Below are 19,543 nucleotides of genomic sequence, written 5' to 3'. Positions count from 1 at the left end.
CAGCTGTATAAGTGCACCATTACCAAGGTCCATGTTTTATCCAAGTGACAAATAAAAGCCTTTTTCTGCTTTAACTGTGAGGACTAAGACAAAACAGTCAAGGTACTGTGGAACTACAAGCAGCAAGACAACCAAGAGCACAGCTGGCCATTGCAGTGACCTAGTGCTGTTTCCTTCCTTTTTTGTCATGCACGTCACCACGCCCACCCCTAGGCAGGCATTGGGGTGGGGGAAGCTCATTGGACGTCCTAACAAAGGGGGAGGGGTGTGATGGCGCAGGCGCACTGCTGTGGTTGGGTATCGGTGGCAGGCCTCAGCGCTCGTCAGGGGGGTGAATGGTTCTCGTAGAACATGCCAGCCGCCGCCGTTGCAGTGAGTGTTCGTGTGGCGCTGTAATGTCCTAGGCGGGGGAGGCTCGGGACAGGCGAGAGTCTGAGGAGAACGGCCACCATGAAACATGGAGCGCTGTGAGGAGGGTAAGGGAAAAGTTGTGCGTATAGCAGGATAGGATTACTTTTCTTCACTTCAGGGGGGAGGAGGACATAACGGGGGACCGAAAGAAAACCGTTCCTAGTGATGTGTTCTCTTTGGGGACGGTGGACTTATTTTAACGCACCCCTTTTGAAAGCAGAAGGAAGTCCCACATAAAATGGCAGATTACATTTAGGATTTCCTTCTGGAAGACCAAGAGGAGATTTATCGAAAACGAGAGCAGCCAATCAGCTTCTAGCTTCAGTTCAATTAGGCTTTGGAAAGGAAAGCTAGAAGCTGATTGGTTGCCATGCATTCCTTCTGTAGTTTTAAAGAGGAGCTCCAGCATGTAAAAAATAAATAAATATATGTGTGTGTGTGTGTGTATATATATATATATATATATATATATATATATTATGTGTGTGTATGTATATAATCAGCTACAAATACTGTAGCTGCTGCCCATTAATATGGGGACCAATTCAGGGAGGCCGCAATGTCCACACCCCCAGGCCGATCCGTCCATTGTGTGCATGTCCCGGCATTGTCAGTAAGGGAAAGCGGCATTGAAGCCTTCAGTCGCGCTGCGCTTTCTGAATGTTTCCGCCGTCTTTTGTGACCTGTGTGTGTCCCAGGGGAAGGAGGAGGGGCCCGGAAATGTCATAGATCGCCAATCTTACCCAGGAGTAAGGATGAGTTCCGGCGTGTTCGCACACTCCACGTGCAGAGCCCGCCAGGAAGTCGGCGCTGCGCTAATCGCAGGCAGTGAGACATTTTTCCGATGTGTGGCTGCAGAGATCAGGAAATGTCTCACTGCCTGGGGTTAGCGCAGCGCCGTGCCGACTTCCCGGCGGGCTCTGCACGTGGAGTGTGCAAACACGCCCGAGCCCATCCTTACCCAGAAGCGGGAGTGGGTACCTGTCAAAACCAGGTACCCACTCCCTGCAAGAAAAAAAAAAAGTGGCACTCTGCTTTGAGGCTGGGTTCACACTATCTTTGCATGCAGCTCACAGCAGGGGGTCCGGTGTGTCTCCGTTCACCGGTTCAGGTCCAATTTTTGGCTGAATTCGGACCTCAAACTGGACCAAAAGACGCACAGGGCTCCTGTGCAGTTTGCACCGGAGCCTCAGCAGAGATATGTGAACCGGCTTCATAGAGAGCCAGTCAAAATCTCCTGGTTCCCTGCATCCAATTTGCAATAGTGTGAACCCAGCCTTAAGTGGTAGTTAACTGCGGCATTTAACCACTTCAGTTCCGGAAGGTTTTACACCCCCCCCCCCCTCCCTTGCCAGGCCATTGTTTGCGATATGGCACTGTGTTACTTTAACTGACAATTGCACGGTCATGCAACGCTGTGCCAAAATAAAATTTATGTCCTCTTTTTTTCCCACAAATAGAGTTTTCTTTTGGTGGTATTTGATTACCACTGCAGTTTTTTTTTTTTTGCGCTAGAAACAAATAAAATACAGACAATTTTTGAAAAAAAAAAAAACCTATTTTTTACTTTCTGCTATAAAACATATCCAATAAAAAATCAAAATCAAATTTCTTCATAAATTTAGGCCAATATGTATTCTGCTACATATTTTTGGTAAAAAAAATCCCAGTAAGTGTATATTGATTGATTGGTTTGCACAAAAGTTATCGCGTCTACAAACTAGGTGATCGATTTTTGGCACTTTTTTTTTAACTAGTAATGATGGTGATCAGTTATTTTTAGCAGGACTGCGACATTGCAGCGGACAGATCAGACACCTGACACTTTTTTGGTAACCAGTGAAAATACTGCAGTAATTGGTTGTTACTGTACTGTCACTTGCAGGAAAGGAGTTAGCACTGGGGCGATCAAAGCAGATGGACTCACTAGATGAACACAGCGGTCCGTGTTCCTGAATAGCAGGAACACAAGATCACTGATGTAACAAAGTGTAGATAGGGGTTGTGGCGCTCCCTTATGGGGGGTATATAAGTAAATACAGTGAATACTAATAAAGATATTATAATGAATATTAAATACCATACGCAAAGAGTAAATTAGTGCAACAAATCTTAATGCTCATACATTGATTAATACCATCAAAAAATTGAAAAATGTGAAAAAAATGATGAAAACATCCCATTCACATGTAATGGGCAAGTGTGAAGTATTAATCAATTGCAGGTGCTAACCATTATATATATATAGTGCATGTGCAGTTCTGTAATTAGTCCAACATGTCCCAGAAGTAGATGACAATGCAAGCCAATAGGAGAAATAAATATAAAAAGAAAAAATGAGATAAAAAATTCAAATGGGGTAAAAAATACAAAAAGTCTAATCAAAGGTGATATATTCAAAAATATATATATCAGAACAAAGTTCCAACTGCATTGGTGACTGTGGTGCCCACAGAGAAGGATATCCGTGACTTCTGTGCTCCCCCTTTTGGCTCCCCACTCACCGGCTCCCAATACCCCTGCAGGGGTGACAGACACTATAAGGTTCCAATGCCGTCCTCTTGGTTGGTAACCCGTGGTTGCTGAAATATGGTTATCCTCTGTCCCAGGGTTCCCAGGTCAGTCATCCATAACACCTTACACCACCACGTCCAAGAAGGGGAATCGCCAGAGAAAAATCCTCATAAGAAAAGATGTCACTTCATAGTGTAGTATAATTTTAAAAACTTTATCAAAATAAACTGATCCCCGAGTGGGAACAAGAATAAAAACCGCAAACACTACACCATGGATGAAGCCGATACCAGGAAGAGCTTTCCCGCAGCGTGCGGTCCAGCTGCGTTCCAAGCTCGCTAGCTCCATACCCGGAAATGACGTAAGTGCGTAGCCCCGCCTTACGCGTTTCGTCATCGACGTTATCAAAGGCGGCGCCATCTTACTACACCTCACAGGTTATATGGTAAGCGGACATGCTGGGTCCTCCCTTCTCCCATCGCTATAGAGAATGTGATTGGATATTCAATCATAGAGCCCCCCCTCCAGGTACAGCCCCATTAGAAGAAATACAATCCAAATACCTTTGTCCATAGGCAAAAATTATTGCCTAAAAATTTTGCGATTCCCCTTCTTGGACGTGGTGGTGTAAGGTGTTATGGATGACTGACCTGGGAACCCTGGGACAGAGGATAACCATATTTCAGCAACCACGGGTTACCAACCAAGAGGGCGGCATTGGAACCTTATAGTGTCTGTCACCCCTGCAGGGGTATTGGGAGCCGGTGAGTGGGGAGCCAAAAGGGGAGCACAGAAGTCACTGATATCCTTCTCTGTGGGCACCACAGTCACCAATGCAGTTGGAACTTTGTTCTGATATATATATTTTTGAATATATCACCTTTGATTAGACTTTTTGTATTTTTTACCCCATTTGAATTTTTTATCTCATTTTTTCTTTTTATATTTATTTCTCCTATTGGCTTGCATTGTCATCTACTTTTGGGACATGTTGGACTAATTACAGAACTGCACATGCACTATATATATAATGGTTAGCACCTGCAATTGATTAATACTTCACACTTGCCCATTACATGTGAATGGGATGTTTTCATCATTTTTTCATTTTTTTCACATTTTTCAATTTTTTGATGGTATTAATCAATGTATGAGCATTAAGATTTGTTGCACTAATTTACTCTTTGCGTATGGTATTTAATATTCATTATAATATCTTTATTAGTATTCACTTATGTACCCCCCATAAGGGAGCGCCACAACCCCTATCTACACTTTGTTACATTCGTTAGCCCTTTAAGGGCCTAACTAGGGGAGGCAGCACACCTTTTCCTTAGCCCTTCTCTTTTCTTTTCTTTTCTTTAATATTTCTTCTTTGTCCTTTTCTCCCCTATCTTTCCTCTCTATAGGGGGTTCAACTTCCCCTTCGCCTTGTTTCTTTCATCCTTACCCCCCCCCTCTCTTCCTTCCTTTTTTCTCTCTTTTTTCTCTGTCCTAAGCGCAGAGATTTTGTGATTTTTGATAACAAGATCACTGAATTCATCTCCGACAGAACGGCATTCTGCCTTGTTTACATTGGCAGACCACTGTTCTATCTCTCTGGGGAGCAATCGCGGGTGGCCGGCGGACATTGCCTCTGCTGGCTATTGCACGAAATGACATACAGGTAAGTCGTTTCGTGCAATGGAGCAGACCTGCCGCAGTATATGTATTGCTACCTGTAAGCAAGTGGTTAAAGTACATAAAAATCCCCTGCAAGACAATGGCATAATGTGCTAGTATGCATCGCATACTAGCACATTATGAAATGCTTACCTTAGAATGAAGCCCTCCAGCGGTTGCCACCTCATCCCTTTTAAAACCAAACGCATATGAATTACACAGGTTCTGTGGCTGATTAAAGTGGTAATTAAACTCACTTAGTGCTTTATCTGCATTCAATTAACTTTAGTACCTGTGTAATTAATATGTGTTTGTGTTTGAAGGGTTAAGATGGCAACCCTGGCTGTCACCATTGACAGGGCTTCCATCTTCACCTGGTCTTCCTTCTGGATTTGTGGTCTCCGGCTGTATGAGTGGCTGGAGCCACCATGACGTCACTCCCACACATGCACACGACTGCATTCAGTGTAAATATCTCCTAAACTGTGCAAGTTTAGGAGATATTCACTGTACATACAGGTAAGCCTTATTACAGACATGCCTGTAGGTACAAGTTCAAAAAAACGAGTTTACTACCGGTTTAAACCAACCAAAGACAGATCAAAATTCAGCTAGTTCAGGAAGAACTGCCCGGATTTCGACCCATCTATATGTGACTCCAATACAACCAGCCCAATCTATCAATTTCAGTGCAACTAACCTATAGGGTTTTTTTTTTTTTTTTTTTTTTTTTTTGTTCGATCACTGCCAGCAGCTATAGCCGGCAAAACTGATAGTGGGAGCCTTCCCTGCTGTCAGAATACGACAATCAGAATACAATATCGCAGCTGGAGGCATTCCCCCATCAGCACTGTATTGATGGGGAATTTATGCAATTTTCTTTCCTTTAACCTATGAGAAAATCGCTCATTGTAGAGCCAGCCTTGGTAAATTCCCCCATGGTCTTTTTCACAGCAGCAATTTTGCATACAAAAAATGTGCATACACTTCCTTGTGTGTCTCTTGTAAGCTCACTTTCCTGTCAGACTAGTCTAGATCCACATGTAGACTTTTTCTAATCCCACCTTTCTCTATAGGGACTGCACAAATGTGAACAGTTAGGATTTACCACTTCAATACCGGGCACTTTTACCCACTTCCTGTCAAGGCCAATTTTCAGCTCTGTCACACGGTCATGCAACACTGTACTGATGGGGCCGCACCGATGATCAGGGCCTTGATGGGGCCGCACCGATGATCAGGGCCTTGATGGGGCCGCACCGATGATCAGGGCCTTGATGGGGCCGCACCGAAGATCAGGGCCTTGATGGGGCCGCACCGAAGATCAGGGCCTTGATGGGGCCGCACCGAAGATCAGGGCCTTGATGGGGCCGCACCGAAGATCAGGGCCTTGATGGGGCCGCACCGAAGATCAGGGCACTGATGGGGCCGCACCGAAGATCAGGGCACTGATGGGGCCGCACCGATAAACAGGGCACTGATGGGGCCGCACCGATGATCAGGGCCTTGATGGGGCCGCACCGATGATCAGGGCCTTGATGGGGCCGCACCGATGATCAGGGCGCTGATGGGGCCGCACCGATGATCAGGGCGCTGATGGGGCCGCACCGATGATCAGGGCGCTGATGGGGCCGCACCGATGATCAGGGCGCTGATGGGGCCGCACCGATGATCAGGGCGCTGATGGGGCCGCACCGATGATCAGGGCGCTGATGGGGCCGCACCGATGATCAGGGCGCTGATGGGGCCGCACCGATGATCAGGGCGCTGATGGGGCCGCACCGATGATCAGGGCGCTGATGGGGCATGCACCGATGATCAGGGCGCTGATGGGGCCGCACCGATGATCAGGGCGCTGATGGGGCCGCACCGATGATCAGGGCGCTGATGGGGCCGCACCGATGATCAGGGCGCTGATGGGGCATGCACCGATGATCAGGGCGCTGATGGGGCATGCACCGATGATCAGGGCGCTGATGGGGCCGCACCGATGATCAGGGCGCTGATGGGGCCGCACCGATGATCAGGGCGCTGATGGGGCCGCATTGTTTATCAGTGTAAATGTGGGCTGTTAGAATTTCCAGCTCTCTTCTCTTCATGCTGTGACAGCGCATGAGGAAAGGAATGCTGATAACCGGCAAATTTCTTTACATGTGATCAGCTGTAATTGGACACAGCTGATCACATGGTAAAGGGCCACTGTGACTGGCCCTTTACCACGATCACAGAGCACGCTGTATGTGCACCCCAGCAATGGTGGGGCGTGGTTCTGGGAAGACTTCCATCGATGCCCTCCCAGAACTAGCCGACCACACTGTAGCTGTCTTTTGGCTATAGTGCGGTGGTTAAAGGAGACTATTTTTCATGCACTTTTGACTCTTTGAAGGGTGCATTTTAGCACGGCAAAAGAGAACTGGGCCATAGAGGTATATCTCATTTTGTTTCATGTTCACAGCCATTTTGTCTGCCTTTTCTGTGTATTTATTGTTACACGCAAGTCACCACTGGTTGCTGTGGCGCTCGGTCACATGGGTGGCGGTAAAAAGCAATTAACCGCTTCAATACAGGGCACTTATACACCTTCCTGCCCAGACCCATTTTCAGCTTTCAGCGCTGTCGCACTTTGAATGACAATTGCGCGGTCATGCTATACTGTACCCAAACTAAATTTTTATCATTGTGTTCCCACAAATAGAGCTTTCTTTTGGTGGTATTTGATCACCTCTGGGATTTTTATTTTATGCTTAAAAAAAAAAAAAAAAAGACAGAAAAAAAAGTTTTTTTGTTTCTGTTACAAAACTTTGTAAATAAGTACATTTTCTCCTTCACTGATGGGGCTGCACTGATGATGGGTACTAATATGCGGCACTGATAGGTGGCATGGATGGGCACTGATAGGTGGCACATATGGGCACTGTTAGGCCAATCAGTGTCAAACAATAATGCCTGCCAATCAGTGATGACCATTGTGGGCTCTGATTGGCATCCATTGTGGGCACTGATTGCATCCCTGGTGGTCCTAGTGGCGTCCCTGGTGGTCCAGTGTGGGCATCCTTGGGGGTGGGGGGGCTGCGCTGATAATCAACACCCCCCCCCCCATGAGAGGAGCAGCCTGTCAGATTTTACATTATAGATTATTGCAAGAGGCTGTTATAGCTGCTTGCAGTAATCACTGTGTTCTCCCAGTGCCTCCCCACTGGAAGAACACAATAGCGCTGCGGAAGGGATTCCCCCTCTGACTGTGTTGATGGGGGAATTTAACTTTCTTACCTGCAACTCGTAGTTACAAGAAACAAAATTGATCCATCTATGGCTGGCTTTAGTGCCCTCATTGTGTTTTAGCATAGGAAGTCCCTCTTCCAGATAAAAAAAGAAAAAATTCCCATGAAGACTTATGGAATGTATGAAATCATTTTGACCTAGCCAAGAAACCAGAAAGCAAATTTAAAAAATATACAAATGGGTAATACTGTTTGAGAGAGTTTAGTTTAAATTTAAAGTGTTGCTAAATCCAGGACCCTGCATTCACTATATCTCGTCTCCCACAGTACACAGAACATGGAAATGCAATAGTTTTAATAAATATAAACTGCTAAATTCCTTTAACCCCTTCCCGCAGACCGTACGCAGATATGCGTACTCGGCTTTCCGGGGTTATACCGGGATGATGCCCGCAGCTGCAGGCATCATCCCGGTACTGTTGTTTAGAGCGGGCGATCGGCTACCCGTATATAACAACCGATGCGGCTAAAAGCCGCTCGGCTGTTATACCGGAGGAGCGGGAGGGGACATCCCCCCCCCCCCCCCCCCCGCCGCTCTTACCGGGCCTCCCGTGCGATCGGGAGGCCCGGTGTCCAATCGGCTGCCTCCGGCGGCTGTGGGCGGGCTGGAACGAAGCTGTGGGCGGCTGCGTTCCAGCCTTCTCAATGTAAACGCGGAAGCAACGTCATGACGTCACTTCCCGTTTACTCGGCTGCCAATGGCGCCGAATTTAAAAAAATACACAGTATTCAGAATCGCCGTTTTTGGCGATCTGAATACTTTGAAGTGCAAAGGAGGGATCGGAGGTCTTTTAGACCCCCGATCCCTCCATAAAGAGTACCTGTCACCACCTATTACTGTCACAAGGGATGTTTACATTCCTTGTGACAGCAATAAAAGTAGAAAAAAAAAAACATTTTTTTTAAAAACACAATTTATAAGTCTAAAAATAAATAAAATAAATTAAAAAAAAAAAAAAAATTTTAAAGGGCCCCCGGCCCCGCGAGCTCGCGCAGCGAAGAAAACTCATACGGAAGTTGCGCCCGCATATGTAAACGGTGTTCAAATCACACATGTGAGGTATCGCCGCGATCGTCAGAGCGAGAGCAATAATTCTAGCCCTAGACCTCCTCTGTAACTCTAACCTGGTAACCGTAAAAAAAATTTAAAGCGTCGCCTATGGAAATTCATAGCTACCATAGTTTGTCGCCGTTCCACGAGTGCGTGCAATTATAAAGCGTGACATGTTTGGTATCTATTTACTCGGCGTAACATCATCTTTCACATTATACAAAACAATTGGGGTAACATTACTGTTTGGATTTTTTAAAATTCATGGAAGTGTCCCTTTTCCAAAAATTTGCGTTTAAACACCGCTGCACAAATACCGTGTGATATAAAATATTGCAACAATCTCCATTTTATTCTCTAGATTCTCTGCTAAAAAATATATATATAATGTTTGGGGGTTCTAAGTAATTTTCTAGCAAAAAATATGGATTTTAACTTGTAAACACCAAATTTCAAAAATAGGCTTGTGACTTCCATCATTATCTGGTTAACCACCTCAATATAGGGCACTTTCACCCCCCTCCTGCCCAAGCCATTTTTCAGTTTTCAGCGCTGTCGCACTTTGAATGACAATTGCGCGGTCATGTTACACTGCACCCTAATGAAATTTGTATCATTTTTTCCCCACAAATAGAGCTTTCTTTTGGTGGTATTTGATCACCTCTGCGGTTTTTACTTTTTGTGCTATAAACAAAAGAAGAGGGACAATTTTGAAAAAACACAATATTTTTTACTTTTTGCTATAATAAATATCCAATTTTTTTTTTTTTTTTTTTTTTTTTTAACAAATTTTTTCCTCAGTTTAGGCCGATATGTATTCTTCTACATATTTTTGGTAAAAAAAAATTGCGATAAGCGTATATTGATTGGTTTGCGCAAAAGTTATAGCGTCTACAAAATAGGGGATAGATTTATAGCATTTTTATTATTTATTTATTTTTTACTAGTAATGGCGGCGATCTGCGATTTTTATTGTGACTGCAATATTGCGGCGGACACATCGGACACTTTTGACACATTTTTGGGACCATTCACATTTATACAGCGATCAATGCTATAAAATTGCATTGATTACTGTGTAAATGTGACTGGCAGGGAAGGGGTTAACACTAGAGGGCGCTCGAGGGGTTAATGTATGACCTAAGGAGGTGATTCTAACTGTGGGGGAAGGGGACTGACTGGGGGAGGTGACCGATCGGTGTCCCTATGTACAAGGGACACGCCATCGGTCTCCTCTCCTCTCTGACAAGACGTGGATCTGTGTTTACATGCACAGATCCACGCTCCTGCTCGGTTACCCGGCAATCGCGGGTGCCCGGCAGACATCGCGGCCGCCGAGCACGCGCACCAGGTCCCGAGTGACGCAGCGGGCACCCTAGTGGCTCGGGAGGGCGAGGACGTCATATGACGTCCTCCCAGAACAACAGAAGCCTCGTCCCGCCGTCATATGACGGTGGGCGGTGGCTTAGTGGTTAAAGCTTGTAACAGGAGTTTTCATTCTCCCCTGATTGTCCTATGAGGATGCAGGACCCCTGACCCTCTGTCTGGACAGTGCTAATTGTCTCTGTGCTGATCACATGCACTCTTGCTAGAAAAAAAAACAAACTCTCTAGCAATACACACATGACTGAGCATGTGCTGCTTGCCTCTGAGCTCTGTACTATTCGGGAAATGATTAGGGCACGATCTGAGGAGACAGCTTCAAACAGCCTTTTTATACAATGCAGAGGATTAAAGGAGTTGCAAAGTCAGGTTTTTTATCGTAATGCATTCTATGCATTAAGATAAAAAAAGACCTGTGTGTAGCAGCACCCCCTAATTACTTACCTGAGCCCCATCTCTCTCCAGCGATGTACACAGGTGTCTTAGTCACCTGGGTCTCTCCTCCTGGTTGCCTGAGACACAGCAGCGGCGCCATTGGCTTCTGCGGCTGTCAATCAAAATCAGTTAGCCAATCAGGGATAGAGGGGGCCGGGTCGGGGCTCCGTATCTGAATGGACACACGGAGCTTTGACGCGGCCTGGGTGCCCCTGTAGCAAGCTGCTGGCTGTGGGGGCACTCAACGGGATGGAGGGGCCAGGAGCAGCAAAGAGTGACCTGAGAAGAGAAGGATCCATGCTACTCTGTGCAAAACCAACTGCACAGAGGAGGTAAGTATAACATGTTTGTTTTTTTTTTAAAAAAGAAGACTTTACAATCACTTTAACCCCTTAGGTTCCACAGCGAGTATAATAAGCATGGTTTACTGCCTATACAGACTGGTTTTACTGTTGTAGGTTTAAGAAAACTTTAAAGGCTCACTAAAGCTTTTTTTTTTTTTTTTTTTTTTTTTTTTTTTTTTTTTTAAATAACAAACATGTTATACTTACCTCCACTGTGCAGCTCGTTGCCCGTGATGCAGCCGGCGGCCATAGCTGCTCACTGTATCACTCGGCCCCGCCCCTCAGTGTGCCGCGTCACTGGATGTGATTGACAGCAGCGCGAGCCAATGGCTGCACTGCTTTCAATCCATCCACTCTAGCCAATCAACGACCAGGCTGAGCGGCGAAGAGGATGTCGGGAGCGAGCGTGGGACTTTCGAGGGTCAGGTAAGTAAAACGGGGGGGCGGTATTGTCGGATGTGTTTTCACCTTAATGCATAGAATGCATTAAGGTGAAAAAACTTTTACCTTTACAACCCCTTTAAGGATCATTGCCTTATGTGTATTATTACATGCGTTAGAGTTTCACGGTTGCCAGATAGTATATCTCTCACTATACTTCCAGTGCTGCAACAGGAGAGCTGCATCTCTTGTGCCTGAAAACCACACTGTCCCTGGTCCTCCCCTCTAACCATGCACAAAACACTTAATTTTATGAAAGGTTCGCAGAATACAAAGTGTTCTATTAATGGGTATGGTAAGGAGGGGTGAATTTACAACACTTGCTTCCAAGTATGAGAGCCGCAGTTCTGTTGCATATAAATTAAATAAATACAGCGCTGGCAATGTGAACAACACTACAAGAGTTAATGTAATGAGTAAAACAAACACTGTGCAATGACACTATAATCATGAATAAATAATACCTAATATGTAAGTGCTAGACATACATAAGTGACATAAAATAAATATATTATCAGAAAAATGGTAGGAATAGCAGCTGTAGCAGTTCTGTTGCAGCCCCGGAAGTATAGTGGGAGCCACATAGAGGTGGCATTCTCATGGGATTTGAAGAACATGTTACCCCAACATTTCATATTCTTCTAATTAAAAATTTGTAAAACTGCTTCAAGCTATTTTTTTTCCCCAAGATTTCTGAAAATTTTCATTTTTTTTCTGGAAAACAAAACAAGGAAAAATGTGTTTTTTTGTCATGGCTTCAAAATTTCTCTATTCCTGATATGTGCCTGCTGTACCATGTACTTGTAAGAAAAAGTATCCTGTTCTCTCTGTATTGCTTCGGTGTTCCTGCCAGTACCTCTGCTTTCCTATTAAAAACTGACCACACTAAGCAGGAGAGCACACCGTGGAACTCAGGCTGCATGTTCTCCAATAATCAAATTGACACGCACAGCCATTCACTGGGAAGATCAGTGTGTTGTTGTTTCTCCTCCCCTAGCTCTCTGAGCTCCTTATGCAGCTGAGAACAGAGGGTATGCGATCACCTAACCACTTCAGCCCCGGAAGGGTTTTCCCCCTTAATGACCGTCCATTTTTTGGGATGTGGCACTGCGTCGCTTTAACTGACAACTGCGCGGTCGTGCGGAGCTGTACCCAAACAAAATTGATGTCCTTTTTTTTCCCCACAAATAGAGCTTTCTTTTGATCACCTTTTATTTGATCACCTCTGTGTTTTTTATTGTTTGCGCTATAAACAAAAGACCGACAATTTTGCAAAAAACAACCAATATTTTTTACTTTTTGCTATAATAAATATCCCAAATTTAAAAAACAAACACATTTATTCATCAGTTTAGGCCAATATGTATTCTACATATTTTTGGTAAAAAAAAATCGCAAAAAGTGTATATTGATTGGTTTGCACAAAAGTTATAGCGTCTACAAAATAGGGGATATATTTATGGCATTTTCCCTGTTCGTCTTTCAGGACAGCCACCATAGATAGACCTTGGCTCCTCCCTTCTCAGGAAACACCGCCTTATACTGCAAGATTTAAGCCCCGCCGGCCCCTCTGTTCTGGTGTTTCCTCCAGCGGGGAGACACCGCTAAGGAGCCGGGGCTGGACAGCCAGGGAGGCTGAGGCTGAGTGTTTCCTGAGAAGGGGGAGACGTAGTCTCTCCTCTCTGATGCGCAGCCAGGTGGGCTAGGGTGCCTGAAATTATCAACTTCTCTTGGAACTGTTCCTCCGCCCAGGGGGGTGCTGCAAGAGGTACGCCGGATCCCCCCTGCATTTTGTAGCCAGCGTGTGGAGCTCTAGAAGCCAGGCCGGATGACTGGTGACGTCAGTTCCGGTGGGGCGGGCACTTCCTCCGGACCCACGTCTTCGGTTCCAGGCGCGGGATACGAAAGTGGGCCAAGCATTGGGCTGGTGTGGCCTCATTCTTTGCTGTACAGACAGCTGTTGGGGGCACGATCGACCATCCATCCTCAGCGGGAGATCGCGGAGGCTTCACGAGCTGCTCCAGGAGATAACAGCACCAGCCATTCCAAGGTAAGAGGAACCCTGGGGTGGTGTTACCTTACATATTCCTGGTAGCTCCACGGGTGTTTCACCTCCCTGGTGGGAGGGGGGGGGGCTGTAGAAATGTCCCTCATGCAGAGTCACCATGGGAGAATACTGAACCAAGGCGCTCTGTAAGGAGTGCATTGAGGGATTAGTGAGGGAGCATGCAGCAGAACAGGGTACGGACCTGGCGGCGTCCGTCAAGTAGCTTTCTAGCACCTTTCAGTCTTTTTTTTTTTTTTTTTTTTTTTCAAAAGTTTTATTAGACACAGGTACACATATCACATGTAGGAGAAAAAAAAAAAGGAACAACACATTTGTGGTGACACAGCATAAACGGCAGTTACATCACAGATACAAATCATTACATGTATGGTAGGCACTTATTTATGCAGAGATGTATTACAAGCGGTTTAGCAGGATATGTAATATTTTCCATACAATATGTCTCTTATATCTATGATTACATCTCTCATGTACAGGTTTCGGATTCTTGTAGCCATCTGTCCCAAATTTTGTTATATTTATCAGGGCAGCCTCTGTTAATATATAGGAATTTCTTGTATGGCAGAGTAGTGTTGATATCCCTTTTCCATTCTAGAATATTTGGGGGTTCAAGTCTCATCCATTTTCTAGCAATTATTTTTCTGGCTGAGAACAGAGTTTCTTGTAGGAATGTTTTTGTGAATTTTTCGATAACATCAGGAAATATCCCAAGTAGGCACGACTTCGGATCTAGCGCTAGGGGAGATCCCATAACATCGTGTAAGAAGGTCACTATTTGTTTCCAATATTCCTGTATTTTGGGACATGACCATATGAGATGGAAAAAAGTCCCTGTTGTAATATGACACATCGGGCATGTAGTGGGCTGATTCCTTTTATATCTGGCTATTCTGGGAGGGGTAAGATATGCTCGGTGAAGTATGTATATTTGGGACAGTCTATCTGAGAGTTTGGGGGACACATTCTTGCAGGTTTCTAAGGCCTCTTCCCATTCCTCATCCTCCATCGTTCCCACATCTCCCTCCCATCTGGGTTTTAAGGCGTAGGCCATTTTGGACGAAATAGGTGTGGAAAGCATGTTATAAAAACATGATATAAGCTTTTTGGGGTCAGTGTTTTTAATTATCGCTATAATGGGATTGGGGGTGGGTTGCGGCAAAGATTGCGAGAACTGTCTGTGCCGCGTGGCGAATCTGGAGGAAACGATAGAACATATTGTTTTGAAATGTAAATTCTCCCTTAAGTACCTCAAAGGTTTTAAAAGTCCCATGAGTGACCAAGTGGTGTAAGTAGTATATACCCCTCGAGGTCCATAGTTCTATGTTCTGAATGTGGTAGAATTCCTGTAAATGTTTGTTGTGCCAGAGCGGTGCATAGTCATTGTATGATGGTATGTCTAATTTGGTCGATGCTATGTCCCATATACGCCTATATTGAAAGAGTAAGGACTGTCTGTATTCCCTCTATCATATTCTCTGCTCCTACTGATATAGCAGTTATAGGGTCCCCAGTGCTTTGTGCCCAGCTAGGGCATAGGAGGGTTAGGATCCTTGTCTGATTTGTCTATATGGAAAAGCTGGGATAACTGTGATGCGATATAATAGTTATTAAAGTCCGGAAGGGCCCATGAAAGTTTGTGTCTATTATTATCCCACACAAAGGGTTTGAGAAGAGCCTCCAAATATTTAATGGGAATGTATACAGGGGAGTGCCAGGGAATATACAGTACTTTGGGCAATAATATCATCTTTATTAAGTTGATACGACCCCACACTCCCAGGGGCAGGCGGGGCCAAGTGTGTATTTTAGATTTAACTAGGGAAAATAGTGGTTCGATATTAAGAGCTATATAGTCTGACGGGGATCTAGATATTTGGATACCCAGGTATTTGATTAAGGCCACTCTTTGAAGCGGCAAGTTGGTCTGCGCCTCTGTGGGTGGAAAACTGTCAATCGGCAGAATCTGAGACTTCTCCCAATTGATCTTCAGACCGGAGAACGTCCCAAACCCCTCAATCGTTTGAAGGGCATTGTGGAGGGAGGGACCTGAGTCAGCCAAATAAAGCAAAGTATCATCGGCGTAGAGACTAATTTTTTCCATTAAGTGTCCAACTGTCAGCCCTCTGATCTCTGGATTTGTGCGGATGGACACAGAAAGGGGTTCTGCAGCTAATGCGTATAAGAGTGGGGATAGCGGGCAGCCCTGTCTTGTGCCCCTGCTGAGGTCAAACATCTGAGACGGGTAGCCATTTGCATCCACCCTGGCTTTTGGGTGTTGGTACAGTAATTGAACCCATCTAATGAACTTGGGCCCAAAGCCGTATCCCTCCAGGCACCTCCACAGATATCTCCATTCTACCGAATCGAACGATTTGGCTGTGTCTAATGTCACCACCACCCGAGTCCCCACATTGTGATGTGTGGCCTGTAAATTAATGAATAATTTCCTAAGGTTTTAAGGAAGTGTTACGGCCTGGCATGAACCCCGCCTGGTCTGTATGTATCAGAGAGAGTACTACTTGATTTAGGCGCAAGGAGAGTAGTTTAGCTAGTATTTTGATGTCTACTTGCAATAAGGATATAGGACGATATGATTCTGGGTATCCTGGATCTTTGCCTGGTTTGGGTATTAGGACTATTGTGGCTTCTCTCATAGAAGGTGGTAATATTAGGGTTTCAAAAAGATTATTGTATAGGATTAATAGTTTCGGTATGAGTAATTCACTGAATTGGGAGTAAAATTCGATTGGTAAGCCATCTGATCCTGGGGCTTTGGATCTGGCAAAACTTGCAATAGCAATTGCTATTTCGTCTGAGGTAAGGGGTGCTTCAAGAAGATCGATCTGATCTTCTGAAAGTTGGGGGAGTGAGATTTTGTCAAGAAATTGATCCATGTTTGTCATATCCCCCGAGACTGTAGAAGTGTATAGATTATTAAAGAATTCTCTAAATTTGGAGGTTATAGTAGAGGGGTCTGTAATCTGTTGTCCCCCATGGCCATGTAAAGTAATGACAACTGGGGGCCTATCTTCACTATGCGCTAGATAAGCAAGGAGTCTACCGGCCTTCTCCCCATGTTCGAATTGTTTCTGTTTAGAGAAGAATAATTTCTGTCTGGCTTTTTCATATTGTAATTGGGACACTACTCTCTCCTGTAGTTTAAGCGCATTAACATGTGAGAAGTGATCTCAAAGCAAGTGTGAAAGAGGACCTGATTGATGGAGAGTGTGATGAGTCTGAAGCATTATGGGTGGAACTGCATATAGATGGGTGTAGTTCAAAGTTAATCATTGGAGTTTGTTATAGACCACCCAATGTTAACGAGGAGGTGGAGACTCAGCTCCTTGCACAGATGGAAAGGGCTGCAAGGGCTGGGACAGTGATAATAATGGGAGATTTTAACTACCCAGAAATTGACTGGAGTAATGGCACTGCTGGGACAGTTAAAGGGCAAAAATTTATAAACCTAGTACAGGACAATTTTATGGTCCAGTTTATTGAGGCCCCAACTAGGAATGAAGCTCTGTTGGACCTGGTAATCTCAAACCATGCAGAGCTTATTACTAATGTGCAGATAAAGGAACACCTGGGTAGCAGTGACCATAACATGATTTCATTTGATGTTAGCTGTAAACAAGAAATACATAAGGGAAAGATAAAAACACTTAACTTCAAGAGAGCAAATTTTCCAAGGATGAGGGCTGCTCTCGAGGACTTAGACTGGGAGGGAATATTGGCAGCGATAAACACAGAACAGAAATGGGAATTCTTCAAAAAGACTGTTTGGGACCTCACTGCAAAGTATATTCCCATGGGCAATAAGTTTAAAAGGCTAAAAAGAAAACCTATGTGGCTCACGGTCAAAGTTAGAAAAGCTATAAACAATAAGAAAAGAGCTTTTAAAAAATATAAAAATGAAGGAACACTAGTGTCATTTAAATGCTACAAAGAATTTAACAGAATATGTAAAAAGGAAATCAAGGGTGCAAAAATTCAAAACGAACGACAGATCGCAAAAAATAGTAGGACAAACCCCAAAAAATTCTTCAAATATATTAATAGTAAAAAGGTCAGGTCTGAGCATGTAGGCCCTTTACAAAATAATCTAGAGTGGGTGACTGGGGACAAGGAGAAGGCTAATTTATTAAATACTTTCTTCAGCTCTGTGTATACAAAAGAGAATGGGGAAGTTCATGTGCATAATGGGGGTGGTATTGACACAGCCCCCAATGATCCACAATGGCTCAAAAGGGATATGGTCCAGAAATATTTAGACAGAATAAAGGTGGATAAAGCACCTGGACCTGATGGCATCCACCCACGGATCCTAAAAGAATTGAGCTCTGTAATTTCAAAGCCATTGTATCTAATTTTTAGGGACTCATTAATGACGGGAATAGTACCGCTGGATTGGCGCAGGGCGAACGTGGTGCCTATATTTAAAAAGGGATCAAAGTCTTTACCAAGTAACTATAGACCTGTTAGTTTAACTTCTATAGTCGGGAAGATACTGGAGCGTTTAATAAAAGACCACATAGACGAGTTCTTGCTGGAAAAAAACATTTTAAGCAACAGACAGCATGGGTTCATGAAAGACAGAAGTTGTCAGACAAACCTGATTTCTTTTTATGAAGAGGTAAGTAAAACCTTGGACAGAGGGGTGGCTGTGGACGTGGTTTATTTGGATTTTGCAAAAGCGTTTGATACAGTTCCGCACACACGGCTCATGTGTAAGTTAAAGTCTACAGGCTTGGAAATATCAGTTTGTAAATGGATAGAAAACTGGCTAAAAGACAGAATTCAGAGAGTAGTGGTTAATGATTCTTACTCTGAATGGTCTAAGGTTATCAGTGGTGTACCCCAAGGTTCAGTGCTGGGACCCTTACTCTTTAATATCTTTATAAATGATATTGGGTCTGGGATCAAAAGTAACATTTCTGTCTTTGCAGATGACACCAAGCTATGCAGTGGAATAACGTCCTTACAGGATGTCTCCAATTTACAAGCCGACCTCAATGCACTGTCTAATTGGGCGACTATGTGGCAGATGAGGTTTAATGTTGAGAAATGTAAAGTTATGCACTTGGGGGCTAAGAATATGCATGCATCATACATGCTAGGGGGAGTACAACTGGGGGAATCTGTAGTGGAGAAGGATCTGGGGGTTTTGGTAGATCATAAGCTCAATAATAGCATGCAATGCCAAGCTGCGGTTTCCAAAGCGAGCAAAGTTCTTTCTTGTATTAAGAGAGGTATGGACTCCAGAGAGAGAGATATCATTTTGCCCCTGTTCAAATCATTAGTAAGACCTCATCTGGAATATGCAGTTCAGTTTTGGACACCAGTTCTCAAAAAGGATATCGGGGAACTGGAGAAAGTGCAGAGAAGGGCAACCAAACTGATAAGAGGCATGGGGGAGCTCAGCTATGAGGAAAGATTAGAGGAACTGAATTTGTTCACTCTTGAGAAGAGGAGAATAAGGGGGGATATGATCAACATGTTTAAATATATAAGGGGTCCATATAGTGAACTTGGTGTTGAGTTATTCACTTTACGGTCAACACAGAGGACAAGGGGGCACTCTTTACGACTGGAGGAAAAGAGATTTCATCTTCAAATACGGAAAGGTTTCTTCACAGTAAGAGCTGTGAAAATGTGGAATAGACTCCCTCCAGAGGTGGTTCTGGCCAGCTCAGTAGATTGCTTTAAGAAAGGCCTGGATACTTTCCTAAATGTACATAATATAACTGGGTACTGACATTTATAGGTAAAGTTGATCCAGGGAAAATCCGATTGCCTCTCTGGGATCAGGAAGGAATTTTTTCCCCTGCTGTAGCAAATTGGAGCATGCTCTGCTGGGGTTTTTTGCCTTCCTCTGGATCAACTGTGGGTATAGTATTGGGTATATTGGATTGTACGTTTTTTTTTTTTTTTTTTATGGTTGGACTGGATG

At 44.4% G+C, this 19,543-nt stretch overlaps 1 protein-coding gene across 2 annotated transcripts in view; it reads left to right on the top strand.

The window, feature by feature from the left end:
• Window positions 1-252: 252 nt before the first annotated feature.
• Window positions 253-19,543, top strand: part of PIK3R2 (phosphoinositide-3-kinase regulatory subunit 2) — a 159,647-nt gene continuing 140,356 nt past the window's right edge. For both annotated transcript variants that reach the window (XR_012236026.1, XM_073599585.1), the window contains exon 1: window positions 253-476. The gene's annotated coding sequence lies outside the window, so the exon portion shown is untranslated. The remainder of the gene's footprint in view (window positions 477-19,543) is intronic.

Source organism: Aquarana catesbeiana, linkage group LG01 (genome assembly GCF_042186555.1).
Source record: "Aquarana catesbeiana isolate 2022-GZ linkage group LG01, ASM4218655v1, whole genome shotgun sequence".
Taxonomy (NCBI): Eukaryota; Metazoa; Chordata; class Amphibia; order Anura; family Ranidae; genus Aquarana; species Aquarana catesbeiana.
The sequence above is the reverse complement of the archived record's forward strand: the minus strand, read 5'-3'. Positions and strand labels throughout refer to the sequence as shown.